Source organism: Balaenoptera physalus (genome assembly GCF_965194825.1).
Source record: "Balaenoptera physalus genome assembly, chromosome: 11".
NCBI lineage: Eukaryota > Metazoa > Chordata > Mammalia > Artiodactyla > Balaenopteridae > Balaenoptera > Balaenoptera physalus.
In genome coordinates this window covers 82,094,729-82,108,814 of record NC_138896.1, presented here as the reverse complement: position 1 = coordinate 82,108,814, position 14,086 = coordinate 82,094,729, and the positions used below count along the sequence as shown (strand labels likewise).

General features: G+C 37.9%; 1 protein-coding gene across 15 annotated transcripts in view; it reads left to right on the top strand.

Moving 5' to 3' along the window:
• FHIT (fragile histidine triad diadenosine triphosphatase) overlaps positions 1 to 14,086 on the top strand; it is a 1,480,075-nt gene that overhangs the window by 441,931 nt on the left and 1,024,058 nt on the right. Inside the window, exon 1 of one of the 15 annotated variants that reach the window (XM_082412419.1) lies at positions 1,492 to 1,568. The exons of the other annotated variants lie outside the window; for them this stretch is intronic. The gene's annotated coding sequence lies outside the window, so the exon portion shown is untranslated. Of the gene's footprint in view, positions 1 to 1,491; positions 1,569 to 14,086 lie in introns of those variants that run through there. 15 annotated transcript variants of the gene reach the window in all.

Here is a 14,086-nt window from a genome sequence, read left to right as displayed (position 1 = left end):
GGAGCACAAAAATGCAAAATTAAAAGTGAAAAGGGAGAAATGAATGTGGCTAAGGAAGCCATTGAAAGAGTCAAAGGAGAACCTTTGCAAAATATTTTGCATATAACTTTGAAAATCTTGATGGAATGGATTTTTTTAATAGGTAAATAAGTTACCCAAGAAAAAAGAGAAAAACTTTAATAACATTGGAAAAATCTGAAGTTATCAAAGATCTGAAAAAGCCCCAGGTCTTTACGCTTTAAGAGGCAAATTATTTTGAACTTTTAAGAAACAGATAATGATAATGCTATTTAAAATGAGAACTGGTAAGAGTAATTTTATATCTGCATAATGGAATGCTGTGCATTCATTAGATAGGACGCAGAGGTCCTGTGAATGGCTATGGGATAATCTCCAAAATATATTAAGGGGGAAAAAAGCAAGATGCAGAGCACTGCATCTATTATATAATCACATGGGTGAATCTCTATATGTGTGTGGGGGCATGTGTGTGCATGTATACGTATGTGTAATATCTGTAAAGGAATACAAAAGCAACTGATAATGGTTGCCCCTGGAGAAGGGAACTATGCAGCTGGAAGACAGATAGAAGGCAGATACCTTTTTTTTTTTTTTAATTGTGCATATCATATAATTTCTGAAATTGGGTTAAATTACAGCAAATTGTGGCCTGTAGAATTGGTAAATAAATACAACAGACGACACCCCACCGTCTGAGTGCAGCTGGGGGGAACATTAGGCATGATTAGATGTGGTTAAAAGTTATCTTTGTTTTCCGATTTGCAACATAAACATACTGTGTAAATATCCTGTGAGAAAACTTACTTCTGTAGTTCTAGTTCACAGATTTATTTTGGTGTTAACTTCAAAAGCGACTACAAATATTTACATAAAATTGTTTACATAATTAGACCACCTCTACTTCTCCAAGATACTCCTAGTCCCGACTCTAACAGGTCGGTCAGGGTGCCCTTCCTTCACTTGCTGAGTGCAGATTCTCTGTGACACCAGACGTGTCCCTGCCAGGGACATCCAGGGGATCCCAGGAAACCTCAGCAGGTGAACCCGATGCCTCCATGACTTGGCTTTTCCTCGTCACTTTCAACATCAGGTGCATGGCTGGCTTCATCTGCATCAGCACCCAAAAACTGTGCGTGGGGAAGGGGGGCGTCTGTGTGTGCATGCGTGCGCGCGCATGTGTGTGCGTGTCCACCCACGTGCACACAGGCCTTCTCCTTCATTCATCACTCATAGATTCATTCAGTTCACGCTTTAGGCTCTGTCCCCTTCAAAACATCTGGAGGGCAGACTGGACGGGGAGCAAGGGTCCTCCCTGGTGACCTTTCCTCGGGTCTAAGATGACACAGCCTGGCTCTGAGACGGTGACCCTCTTTCCACTTCGGGGGGCAGTTTGATGGCCTGAGTGTGACAGGCAGCCATGGACAAGTGGAGAGGACCCCTGTGTGACAAGAAAGGTCACGCTGCGCCACCATGAGAGCCATCCATTAGCCTAAGCAGGCAGAGGCCGCCTGTTCCTGGAAAAAATAAGACCACATCCTCCACACAGAGTGAGTTTCATGAAAGCACTTGTCTTATGGGGTGGGAGGTGGACCCAACAGCCTCAGACCACCCTGCCGGTTCTAAGATGCTAAGATTCTCCCCGTAAATGGGAGGCACCCTGCACATTCCAGGAGGTGACATGTTCAACACAGAGAAATAAGCCTCAGGACAGACGGGGCAGATATGGCCACTGCAGTCAGACTGTGAGGACTGGAGATCAGCAAAGGCTGATCCGCCAGGCTCCTACAGCTCTTCTACTTCAATACTTTGGGGGGGTTTCAACCTTCTTTTTGCATATTTGGCTGCTGGTGGTGGGCAGTAAGATGAGCAAAGGAAAGGACTGGGGAGCTGGGTAAACCTGCAAAGTGAAAACTGTCAAGGAAAATGTCACCACTTTGCCATCTCATCTCCAGGATGCCATGGGGGCTGGACATCTCTGTGAGACGGGGCACCGTTTGGGTGAATCAGATGGGTGACTTTTTGTTTTGATGTCTTTAAAGTGTTTTTCCATTGCACCCTGTGACACATTCCAGATCAGGGTGCACATCACAAACTCATGCTGAGCTTGAACACATAAGTGCTTCCTGTCCCTGTGTAGGGTTGGGGGGTTCACTGGCGGGGAGCGAAGTCAAGAGGCCGGTGTTGCTTGTTTTCTTCGGTCGCGTCACTGGAGACCTGCGCTGAGCGTTTACTAGGCGCCCGTCACCGTGTCTCCGGGTTGATTGCGTTATCCCCACTTGACGGACGGGGAGACGGCGAAGGCAGATACCTTTTAATTTGTGCCATTCTGTACTTTTTTGAATTTGATATTATGTACATATACCACATAGTCAAAGAATTATAAAAATAAAATTATCTATAATACAAAGAAGGAAAACTGCCGATGTGTTTTAGGAAGTCAACATCACACAGAAACCAAAGTCTGACAAAGACAGCACAAAGTAGAAAACTATAAATCTTCTCCTTCATGGACTCATTATGAAAACTGACATTAAAAGTTAGTAAAGAGGGCAGACAGCAGAAGCAAGAAGAACTACAATCCAGCAGCCTGTGGAACAAAAACCACATTCACAGAAAGATAGACAAGATTAAAAGGCAGAGGGCTAAGTACCAGATGAAGGAACAAGGTAAAACCACAGAAAAACAACTAAACAAAGTGGAGATAGGCAACCTTCCAGAAAAAGAATTCAGAATAATGATAGTGAAGATGATCCAGGACCTTGGAAAAAGAATGGAGGCAAAGATCGAGAAGATGCAAGAAATGTTTAACAAAGACCTAGAAGAATTAAAGAACAAACAAACAGAGATGAACAATACAATAACTGAAATGAAAACTACACTAGAAGGAAACAGTAGCAGAATAACTGAAGCAGAAGAACAGATAAGTGACCTGGAAGACAGAATGGTGGAATTCACTGCTGCGGAACACAATAAAGAAAAAAGAATGAAAAGAAATGAAGGCAGCCTAAGAGACCTCTGGGACAACATTAAATGCACCACCATTCGCATTATAGGGGTCCCAGAAGGAGAAGAGAGAGAGAAAGGACCAGAGAAAAAATATTGAAGAGATTATAGTCAAAAACTTCCCTAACATGGAAAAGGAAATAGCCACCCAAGTCCAGGAATCACAGCGAGTCCCATACAGGATAAACCCAAGGAGAAACACACCGAGACACATAGTGATCAAATTGGCAAAAGTTAAAGACAAAGAAAAATTATTGAAAGCAGCAAGGGAAAAACGACAGATAACACACAAGGGAACTCCCATAAGGTTAACAGCTGATTTCTCAGCAGAAACTCTACAAGCCAGAAGGGAGTGGCATGATATACTTAAAAGTGATGAAAGGGAAGAACCTACAACCAAGATTACTCTACCCGGCAAGGACCTCATTCAGATTTGATGGAGAAATCAAAAGCTTTACAGGCAAGCAAAAGCTAAGAGAATTCAGCACCACCAAACCAGCTCTACAACAAATGCTAAAGGAGCTTCTCTAAGTGGGAAACACAAGAGAAGAAAAGGACCTACAAAAACAAACCCAAAACAATTAAGAAAATGGTCATAGGAACATACATATCGATAATTACCTTAAGTGTGAATGGATTAACTGCTCCAACCAAAAGACACAGGCTTGCTGAATGGATATAAAACCAAGACCCATATATATGCTGTCTACAAGAGCTCCACTTCAGACTTAGGGACACATACAGACTGAAAGTGAGGGGATGGAAAAATATATTCCATGCAAATGGAAATCAAAAGAAAGCTGGAGTAGCAATATTCATATCAGATAAAATAGACTTTAAAATAAAGAATCTTACAAGAGACAACGAAGGACACTACATAATGATCAAGGGATCAATCCAAGAAGAAGATATAACAATTATAAATATATATGCACCCAACATAGGAGCACCTCAATACATAAGGCAACTGCTAACAGCTATAAAAGAGGAAATCGACAGTAACACAATAATAGTGGGGGACTTTAATAACACCTCACTTACACCAATTGACAGATCATCCAAAATGAAAATTAATAAGGAAACAGAAGCTTTAAATGACACAATAGACCAGGTAGATTTAATTGATATTTATAGGACTTTCCGTCCAAAAACAGCAGATTACACTTTCTTCTCAAGTGCACACGGAACATTCTCCAGGATAGATCACATCTTGGGTCAGAAATCAAGCCTCAGTAAATTTAAGAAAATTGAAATCATATCAAGCATCTTTTCTGACCACAGCGCTATGAGATTAGAAATGAATTACAGTGAACAAAATGTAAAAAAAACAAACACATGGAGGCTAAACAATACGTTACTAAATAACCAAGAGATCACTGAAGAAATCAAAGAGGAAATCAAAAAATACCTAGAGGCAAATGACAATGAAAACAGGACAATCCAAAACCTATGGATGCAGCAAAAGCAGTTCTAAGAGGGAAGTTTATAGCTATACAAGCCTACTTCAAGAAACAAGAAAAATCTCAAATAAACAATCTAACCTTACACCTAAAGGAACTAGAGAAAGAAGAACAAACAAAACCCAAAGTTAGCAGAAGGAAAGAAATAAAGATCAGAGCAGAACTAAATGAAATAGAAACAAAGAAAACAATAGCAAAGATCAATAAAACTAAAAGCTGGTTCTTTGGGAAGATAAACAAAATTGATAAACCATTAGCCAGATTCATCAAGAAAAAGAGGGAGAGGACTCAAACCAATAAAATTAGAAATGAAAAAGGAGAAGCTACAACAGACACCGCAGAAATACAAAGCATCCTAAGAGACTACTACAAGCAACTCTGGGCCAACAAAGTGGACAACCTGGAAGAAATGGACAAATTCTTAGAAAGGTATAACCTTCCAAGACTGAACCAGGAAGAAATAGAAAATATGAAGAGACCAATCACAAGTAATGAAACTGGAACTGTGATTAAAAATCTTCCAACAAACAAAAGTCCAGGACCAGATGGCTTCACAAGTGAATTCTATCAAACACTTAGAGAAGAGCTAACACCCATCCTTCTCAAACTCTTCCAAAAAATTTCAGAGGAAGGAGCACTCCCAAACTCATTCTATGAGGCCACCATCACCCTGATACCAAAACCAGACAAAGATACTACAAAAAAAGAAAATTCAAGACCAATATCACTGATGAATATAGATGCAAAAATCCTTAGCAGAATACTAGCAAACAGAATGTAACAACACATTAAAAGGATCACACACCATGATCAAGTGGGTTTTATCCCAGGGATGCAAGGATTCTTCAACATACGCAAATCAATCAATGTGATGCACCATATTAACAAATTGAAGAATAAAAACCATATGATAAACTCAATAAATGCAGAAAAAGCTTTTGACAAAATTCAACACCCATTTATGATAAAAACTCTCCAGAAAGTGGGCATAGAGTGAACCTACCTCAACATAATAAAGGCCATATATGACAAACCCACAGCAAACATCATTCTTAATGGTGAAAAACTGAAAGCATTTCCTCGAAGATCAGGAACAAGACACGGTTGTCCACTCTCACCACTATTATTCAACATAGTTTTGGAAGTCCTAGCCACGGCAATCAGAGAAGAAAAAGAAATAAAAGGAATACAAATTGGAAAAGACGAAGTAAAACTGTCACTGTTTGCAGATGACATGGTACTATACATAGAGAATCCTAAAAATGCCACCAGAAAGCTACTAGAGCTAATCAATGAATTTGGTAAAGTTGCAGGATACAAAATTAATGCACAGAAATCTCTTGCATTCCTATACACTAATGATGAAAAATCTGAAAGAGAAATTAAGGAAACACTCCCATTTACCACTGCAACAAAAAGAATAAAATACCTAGGAATAAACCTACCTAGTGAGACAAAAGACCTGTATGCAGAAAACTATAAGACACTGATGAAAGAAATTAAAGATGATACCAACAGATGGAGAGATACACCATGTTCTTGGATTAGAAGAATCAATATTGTGAAAATGACTATGCTACCCAGAGCAATCGACAGATTCAATGCAATCCGTATGAAATTACCAATGGCATTTTTTACGGACCTAGAACAAAAAATCTTAAAATTTGTATGGAGACACAAAAGACCCCAAATAGCCAAAGCAGTCTTGAGGGGAAAAAAAACGGTGCTGGAGGAATCATTCTCCCTGACTTCAGGCTATACTACAAAGCTAGAGTAATCAAGACAATATGGTACTGGCACAAAAACAGAAACATAGATCAATGGAACAAGATAGAAAGCCCAGAGATAAACCCACGCACCTATGGTCAACTAATGTATGACAAAGGATGCAAGGGTATACAATAGAGAAAAGACAGTCTCTTCAATAAGTGGTTCTGGGAAAACTGGACAGCTACATGTAAAAGAATGAAATTAGAACACTCCTTAACACCATACACAAAAGTAAACTCAAAATGGATTCGAGACCTAAATGTAAGACCGGGCAGTATAAAACTCTTAGAGGAAAACATAGGAAGAACACTCTTTGACATAAATCACAGCAAGATCTTTTTTGATCACCTCCTAGAGTAATGGAAATAAAAATAAAAATAAATGGGACCTAATGAAACTTAAAAGCTTTTGTACAGCAAAGGAAACTGTAAACAAGACGAGAAGACAACCCTCAGAATGGGAGAAAATATTGCAAACGAATCAACGGACAAAGGATTAATCTCCAAAATATATAAACAGCTCATGCAGCTCAATATTAAAGAAACAAACACCCCAATCCAAAAATGGGCAGAAGATCTAAATAGACATTTCTCCAAAGAAGACATACAGATGGCCAAGAAGTGCATGAAAAGCTGCTGAACATCACTAATAATTAGAGAAATGCAAATCAAAACTACAGTGAGGTATCACCTCACACCAGTTAGAACGGGCATCATCAGAAAATCTACATACAACACATTCTGGAGAGGGTGTGGAGGAAAGGGCACCCTCTTGCACTGTTGGTGAGAATGTAAATTGATACAGGCACTATGGAGAACAGTACGGAGGTTCCTTAAAAAACTAAAAATAGAATTACCATATGATCCAGCAATCCCACTACTGGGCATATACCCAGAGAAAACCATAATTCAAAAAGACACATGCACCCCAGTGTTCATTGCAGCACTATTTGTAATAGCCAGCTCATGGAAGCAACCTAAATGCCCATCAACAGACGAATGGATAAAGAAGTGTGGTACATATATACAATGGAATATTACTCAGCCATAAACAGGAACAAAGTTGAGTCATTTGTTGAGACGTGGATGGATCTAGAGACTGTCATACTGAGTGAAGTAAGTCAGAAAGAGAAAAACAAATATCGTATATTAACGCATGTATGTGGAACCTAGAAAAATGGTACACATGAGCCAGTTTGCAGGGCAGAAGTTGAGACACAGATGTAGAGAACAAATGTATGGACACCAAGAGGGGAACGCCACGGGGGGGTGGGGATGGTGGTGTGCTGAATTGGGCGATTGGGATTGACATGTATACACTGATGTGTATAAAATTGATGACTAATAAGAACCTGCTGTATAAAAAAATAAATATAATTCAAAAATTAAAAAAAAACAAATACTAAACTTTCTTTGGGTTATTTGTATGGAAATATGTTAATATAAATGTTTCAGACATTACATGAAATTCCTAAAAATCTTATATGTTCTGGTATAATGTTATAAGTCATAATTCTAGTTATTACTTTAAAATGTATATCTCAGAAATAACTAAATTTCCTTGTCCATTGCATTATTATGAACTTTCATCAAATCTTTAACCATTGTCATTTTTAAGTCTTTTGTCATTTACAGACAGTTCTGGGTGTACTCTGATTCTTTTGCAAAAATGTTCCTATAAAAGGGTTTCATCTTGAAGGAATTCATGATAAAGACTGAGAAGTACAGGTTTCTGGTACTGACTATACTGCGGAACTGAATGAATAAACATTTTCAGAACTCTAATGGAAAACTGATGAGTTCATAAAAGTGCTAACAAACATCAAGATGAAAAAAAAATTAATTACATGGGACTGAGTGAACTGATGAGGATGATTATAGTTTTTGTGACTTTCTGTTTGAATAATAAAAAAACGTTAGTAAATATGATTCCCCACATTATTAAAAGAACATTAGCCCTATCAAAAAGGGCTAATTCTGGGTGCTTATTCCCAGAATGCAAGGATGTTTTGATAATAGGTAATGTATTAATATACTCTTTTTTATTAAAATACATTTGACTAATAACATTGTGTAAAATTAAAGTGTACAAGTTGATTTGATACATTTATATATTGTAATATGACTGCCATTGTAGCAATAATTAGAACCTCTATCATGTCACATAATTATTTATTTTTAGTGGTTGGAATAATTGATATCTAGTCTTTTAGCAAGTTTGATGATTATAATACACTATGTTGTCCATATTCACTATACTGTGCATTAGATCTCTAGGACTTACTACTTATTGCAAATTTGTTCCCTTAAACAATATTTCAACATTAAGAATATTAATCTACTCTTAACCACTATCTACATTACCTCTCAAGTGGTAGAGTGCTGGGTGCTCAGCTGTCATCCATCTTTAACTATAGTTATATATCTTCCTAATGCATTTTATCAATTCTAAAATGCTGTCAATTGTAAGATATCCGGATTTCAGAAACGTTAAAACGTGAAAAACTGTTTTTCTCAGAATCAGTAAAGTTTAGTATCCATCCTTCCATCCATCCATCCATCCACCAATCCATCCATCCTTCCATCCACCCATCCATCCATCCTTCCATCCATCCATTTTTCCTTTCCTCCCTTCCTCTTCCCTATCTACCTATTATATCTATCTATCTCTCTATCTAGACTATTTCCAAGATACATTTTTAAGTGAAAAGTAAGAAATAGAACAGCGGCTTCCCTGGTGGCACGGTTAAGAATCTGCCTGCCAACGCAGGGGACACAGGTTCAAGCCCTGGTCCAGGAAGATCCCACATGCCACGGAGCAACTAAGCCCATATGCCACAACTACTGAGCCTATGCTCTAGAGCCCGTGAGCCACAAGTACTGAGCCCACGTGCCACAACTACTGAAGTCCACACGCCTAGAGCCAGTGCTCTGCAGTAAGACAAGCCACCACAATGAGAAGCCCATGCACCACAACGAAGAGTAATCCCTGCTCGCCACAACTAGAGAAAGCCCACACACAGCAACGAAAACCCAATGCAGCCAAAAATAAATAAAATAAATAAATTTTTAAAAAATGAAATAGAACAGTTTGTATACTATAGTCCAATCTATGTATTTACAAAATAATATGTTTTATTGAGAAATAGTTGATGTACAATATTACATAAGTTACAGGTGTACAAGATAGTAATTCACAATTTTTAAAGTTTATACTCCATTTATAGTTATTATAAAATATTGGCTATATTCCCTGTGTTGTACCATATATCCTTGTAACTTATTCATTTTATCTATAATAGTTTGTACCTTTTAATCTCCTACCACTATTTTGCCCCTTCCCCCTCCCCTTTCCCTGCTGATAACCTCTAGTTTGTTCTCTATATCTGTGAGTCTGTTTCCTTTTTGTTATATTCACTAGTTTGTTATATTTTTTAGATTTCACATATAAGTGATATCATACAGTATTTGTCTTTCTCTGTCTGACTTATTTCACTTAGCACAATACCTTCCAAGTCCATCCATGTTGTTGCAAATGGCAAAATTTCATTCTCTTTTATGGCTGAGTAGTATTCCACTGTGTGTGTGTGTGTGTGTGTGTGTGTGTGTGTGTGTGTGTATGTGTGTCACGTCTTCTTTATCCATTCATCTGTTGATGGACACTTTGGTTGCTTCCATACCTTAGCCATTGTAAAGAATGCTGCTATGAGCATTGAGGTGCATGTATCTTTTCAAATTAGTGTTTTTGTTCTTTTTGGATATATACCCAGGAGTGGAATTGCTTGCTGGGTAATCTAAACTATTTTTAGATTTTTAAAGAAACCTCCATGCTGTTTTCCACAGTGGCTGCACCAATTTACATTCCCGCCAACAGTGTACGAGAGTTCCCTTTTCTCCACATCCTTGCCAACATTTGTTATTTGTGGTCTTTTTGATGGTAGCCATTCTGACTGGTGTGAGGTGATACTCACTGTAGTTTTAATTTGCATTTCTCTGATGATTAATTATATTGAGTGTCTTCTCATGTGCCTGTTGACCATCTGTATGTGTTCTTTGGAAAAATATCTATTCAGGTCTTCTGCCCATTTTTTGAGTAGGTTATTTTTTTTTTTTGATGTTGAGTTATATGAGTTTTTAATTTATTTTGGATATTAACCCCCTTTTGGTCATATCATGAGCAAATATTTTCTCCCATTCAGTAGGTGTCTTTTTCTTTTTCTTTTTTGTCAATGGTTTTGCTATGCAAAAGTTTTTAAATCTAATAGGTCCCATTTGTTTATTTTTGCTTTTATTTCCTTTGCTTTAAGAGATAGATCCAAAAAAATATTGCTACCATTTATGTCAAAGAGTGTTCTGCCTATGTTTTGTTCTAGGAGCTTTATAGTATCTGGTCTTACATTTAAGTCTTTAATCCATTTTGAGTTTATTTTTGTATATGGAGTGAGAAAATGCTTCAATGTTCTTCTTTTATGTGTAGCTGTCCATTTTCCCAGCACCACTTATTAAAGAGACTGTCTTTTCACCATTGTATATCCTTGCCTCCTTTGTCATAGATTAATTGATCATAAGTGCATGGGTTTATTTCTGGGCTGTCTATCCTGTTCCATTGATCTGTGTGTCTGTTTTTGTGCCAGTACCATACTGTTTTGATTACTGTAGTTTTGTAGTATAGTCTTAAGTCAGGGAGTGTAATTCCTCCAGCTCTGTTCTTCTTTCTCAAGATTGTTTTAGCTATTTGGGGTCTTTTGTGTTTTCATACAAATTTCAAAATTATTTGTTTTAGTTCTGTGAAAAATGCCCTTGGTATTTTGATAGGAATTGCATAGACTCTGTAGATTGCCTTGGGTAGTATGGTCAGTTTGACAATATTAATTCTTCCAATCCACGAACACAGTATATCTTTCCATCTGCTTGTGTCATCTTCAACTTCTTTCATCAGTGTCTTATACTTTCTTGTGGTACAGGTCTTTTGCCTCCTTAGGTAGGGTTATTCCTCAGTATTTTATTCTTTTTGATGTGATGGTAAATAGTATTGTTTCCTTAATTTCTCTTTCTGGTAGTTTGTTATTAATGTATAGAAATGCAGCAGATTTCTGTATATTAATTTTGTATCCTCCAACTTTATTGAATACATTGATGAGCTCTAGTAGTTTTCTAGTGGTGTCTGTAGGATTTTCTATATATAGTACCATGTCATCTGCAAACAGTGACAGTTTTACTTCATCCTTTCCAATTTAGATTCCTTTTATTTCTTTTACTTGTTGCTGTGGCTATGACTTCCAAAACTATGTTGAATAAAAGTGGCGAGAGTGGGCATCCTTGTGTTGTTCCTCATATTAGAGGAAATGCTTTCAGCTTTTCACCGTTGAGTATGACATTAGCTGTATGTTTGTCATATATGGCCTTTATTGTGTTGAGGTATGTTCCTTCTATGCCCACTTTTTGGAGGGTTTTTATCATAAATGGATGTTGAATTTTGTGAAAAGATTTTTCTGCATCTATTAGGATGATCATATGATTTTTATTCTTCAATTTGTTAATGTGGTGTTACAAAATAATATTTAAATAGATACATAGTATATATGTGTGTGTTATTCCCTTAGTAGTATTTACAGAAAACTTTAAGTAAGGATCACTTTTGGAAAAAAGAATGGGGGGTAAGGGGGAGAGAAGGGAGTTTTTATTTTCTATCTTTCTGTACTGTTTGAATTCTCTAAGCTTATTCTACTCTCACCTTTGTTTTAACAAATCAACAGAAATTTTTATGGCAGGGAGGTATTGGCCATTTGTTGCTTTGTTGCAGTAGAAGGTGCCAGAGAACCACCCAGATCACCTCAGGTACCATTCACCACTTTTGTGAGTCCCACCCCAGCTTCTGTGTACTTTTCTTCCAGTGGCTGCCCTTGCAGCCATTTTTGTAGGACCACCTGGAGGTACTGGTTCACTAGGCCTGCTGAAAGCTGGAAGGGCAGCCCTTAGCCAATTATTGAGTGGTGAGGGAGTGTGAAAGCACAGGTCTATTGCCCAGGCAAAAACTGTACCCCAGATCCTACCTTTGTGTGGCTTCCCGCTTTTCCCTTTCTTGCTTCTTGTCACTCCCTCAGGAGTTTCTCTTGGGAGCCCTTCCATAATCACTTAATAAATCCTGAATCCTCTTCACAGGATCTGATTCTGAAACCTAACACATTTCTGTTTTACTTTGATTTCTTAGGTTTAAGAAAACAAAATTTTAAATGTCCTATATATGTACACGTATGTATATGAAAGAAATAACATAGAGTGGAATCAAATTATATTGAGACAGCAAGGAAATGAGAGGACTGGCTTCCTTCCAGTGGGCCTTCTTATGCCTTCAGACACTAGAATCTTTTAGTTTTTATTTTTTTAACCTGACTTCAGTCTCTGCTATTCTACTTTCAGTAAAAGGACATCTGCCCACCTTCAGCACAGCCATTCATTTTCCTGTACATACTTAGATCACTGTTCAGCTACTCATAGCTAATATATTAAGCAAGTTACTAACAACTTTTGGTTTCTTCTTGGTAAAACAAACTATCAATTCTCAGAGTGAAAAAATAAAAGAAATTGTGTTATTGAAGGATAGCATCAAGATGGAATTAGTAATGGCTATAAAGAACTCTCCCTACTTTAAGACAGTTCAGTGTTGTTTATCAGTAGTGGGCCTCAGTGGGCAAGTGAATTACCAAGAAGCACTTTTCTTTTAGATTGCATTGGTGCCTGTGCGTCCAGAGTCCATTGTCAAATAAAGCCTGTCATTTGGGTGCAGCATCTTTGCATTTTTAATCATGTTTTATCTCCCAGTTGCCAGTTTGCAACAGGTCTGCTGGTCAGTGTGAACTAGCAAGGCTATGTTGCAAATGTTTTATGCTCCTCAGGCAGTTTATTTATTCTGGTAATTGTTGCAGTATTTGTAATCTTCCTGTCTTTATCCTTAATGTGTGCCTGCATTTAGAACCATAAATTTCTCTGGATTTGAGTGGCTGTCCACAGCATGGTTTTAACTGTAACACACTCTGTGTGTGTGTGTGTGTGTGTGTGTGTGTATACACACATCTATATACATGGATATTTATTCTCACACCCACAAACAGGGTAATTTATAGCATAACACACATACAGGCTTTAAAAAAAAAATCCCAGCGCCTATCATTAACAACTGAGTGTTTTCTCTGTAGTGTAGTGCTGGGTATTACAGGGGAAACCCCCATCAAATGTTTTTATTTAAGCAGAAGTAGGGTGAGGAGGTCTTGGGCAGGAAGCTGTCAGACTGGAGCCTGCTTCTTCTGCTGTCCGGACATCTCCCAACAGCCCCTGAGAGAGGTCGCCAAATCTTCTGGCCCACTATGCCTTTGTTAGGAACCAGACCGCCATCAGCAAGATCCTGGAAACTGACTCATCAGTGAGTAACAATGGGGAGACACCAATTTTGAGAAGAGGCATATATGCAATTGAAGACAACAAAATAGTGAAGTATTGCTTACATTCTGTTTCTGTTCTTTTTACGTATTTAATAAGGATGCTGTCTACTGCTGATGATCTGACTTTGTTAGAATTTACTTTGCCTTTTTAAAGGGAGACAAAGATTTAGGAAAGTGAGACTTACCTGGGGATTGTCTGTTCATACTAGCCCTCACATTATTCAGGGTTGGCAATTTTTGATTTTTGACCTGAAATCTATTTTTAGCTCATGAAGTTGGGTACTGGGTGCCTCAGGCATCTTCTCTTGTTTTCATATTTTGTTATAAGTACTAGTTTTATCTCTCCTGTCAGATTCTAAGCTTCTTGAGGGCTGGAACTATGCCTTGTATTTCG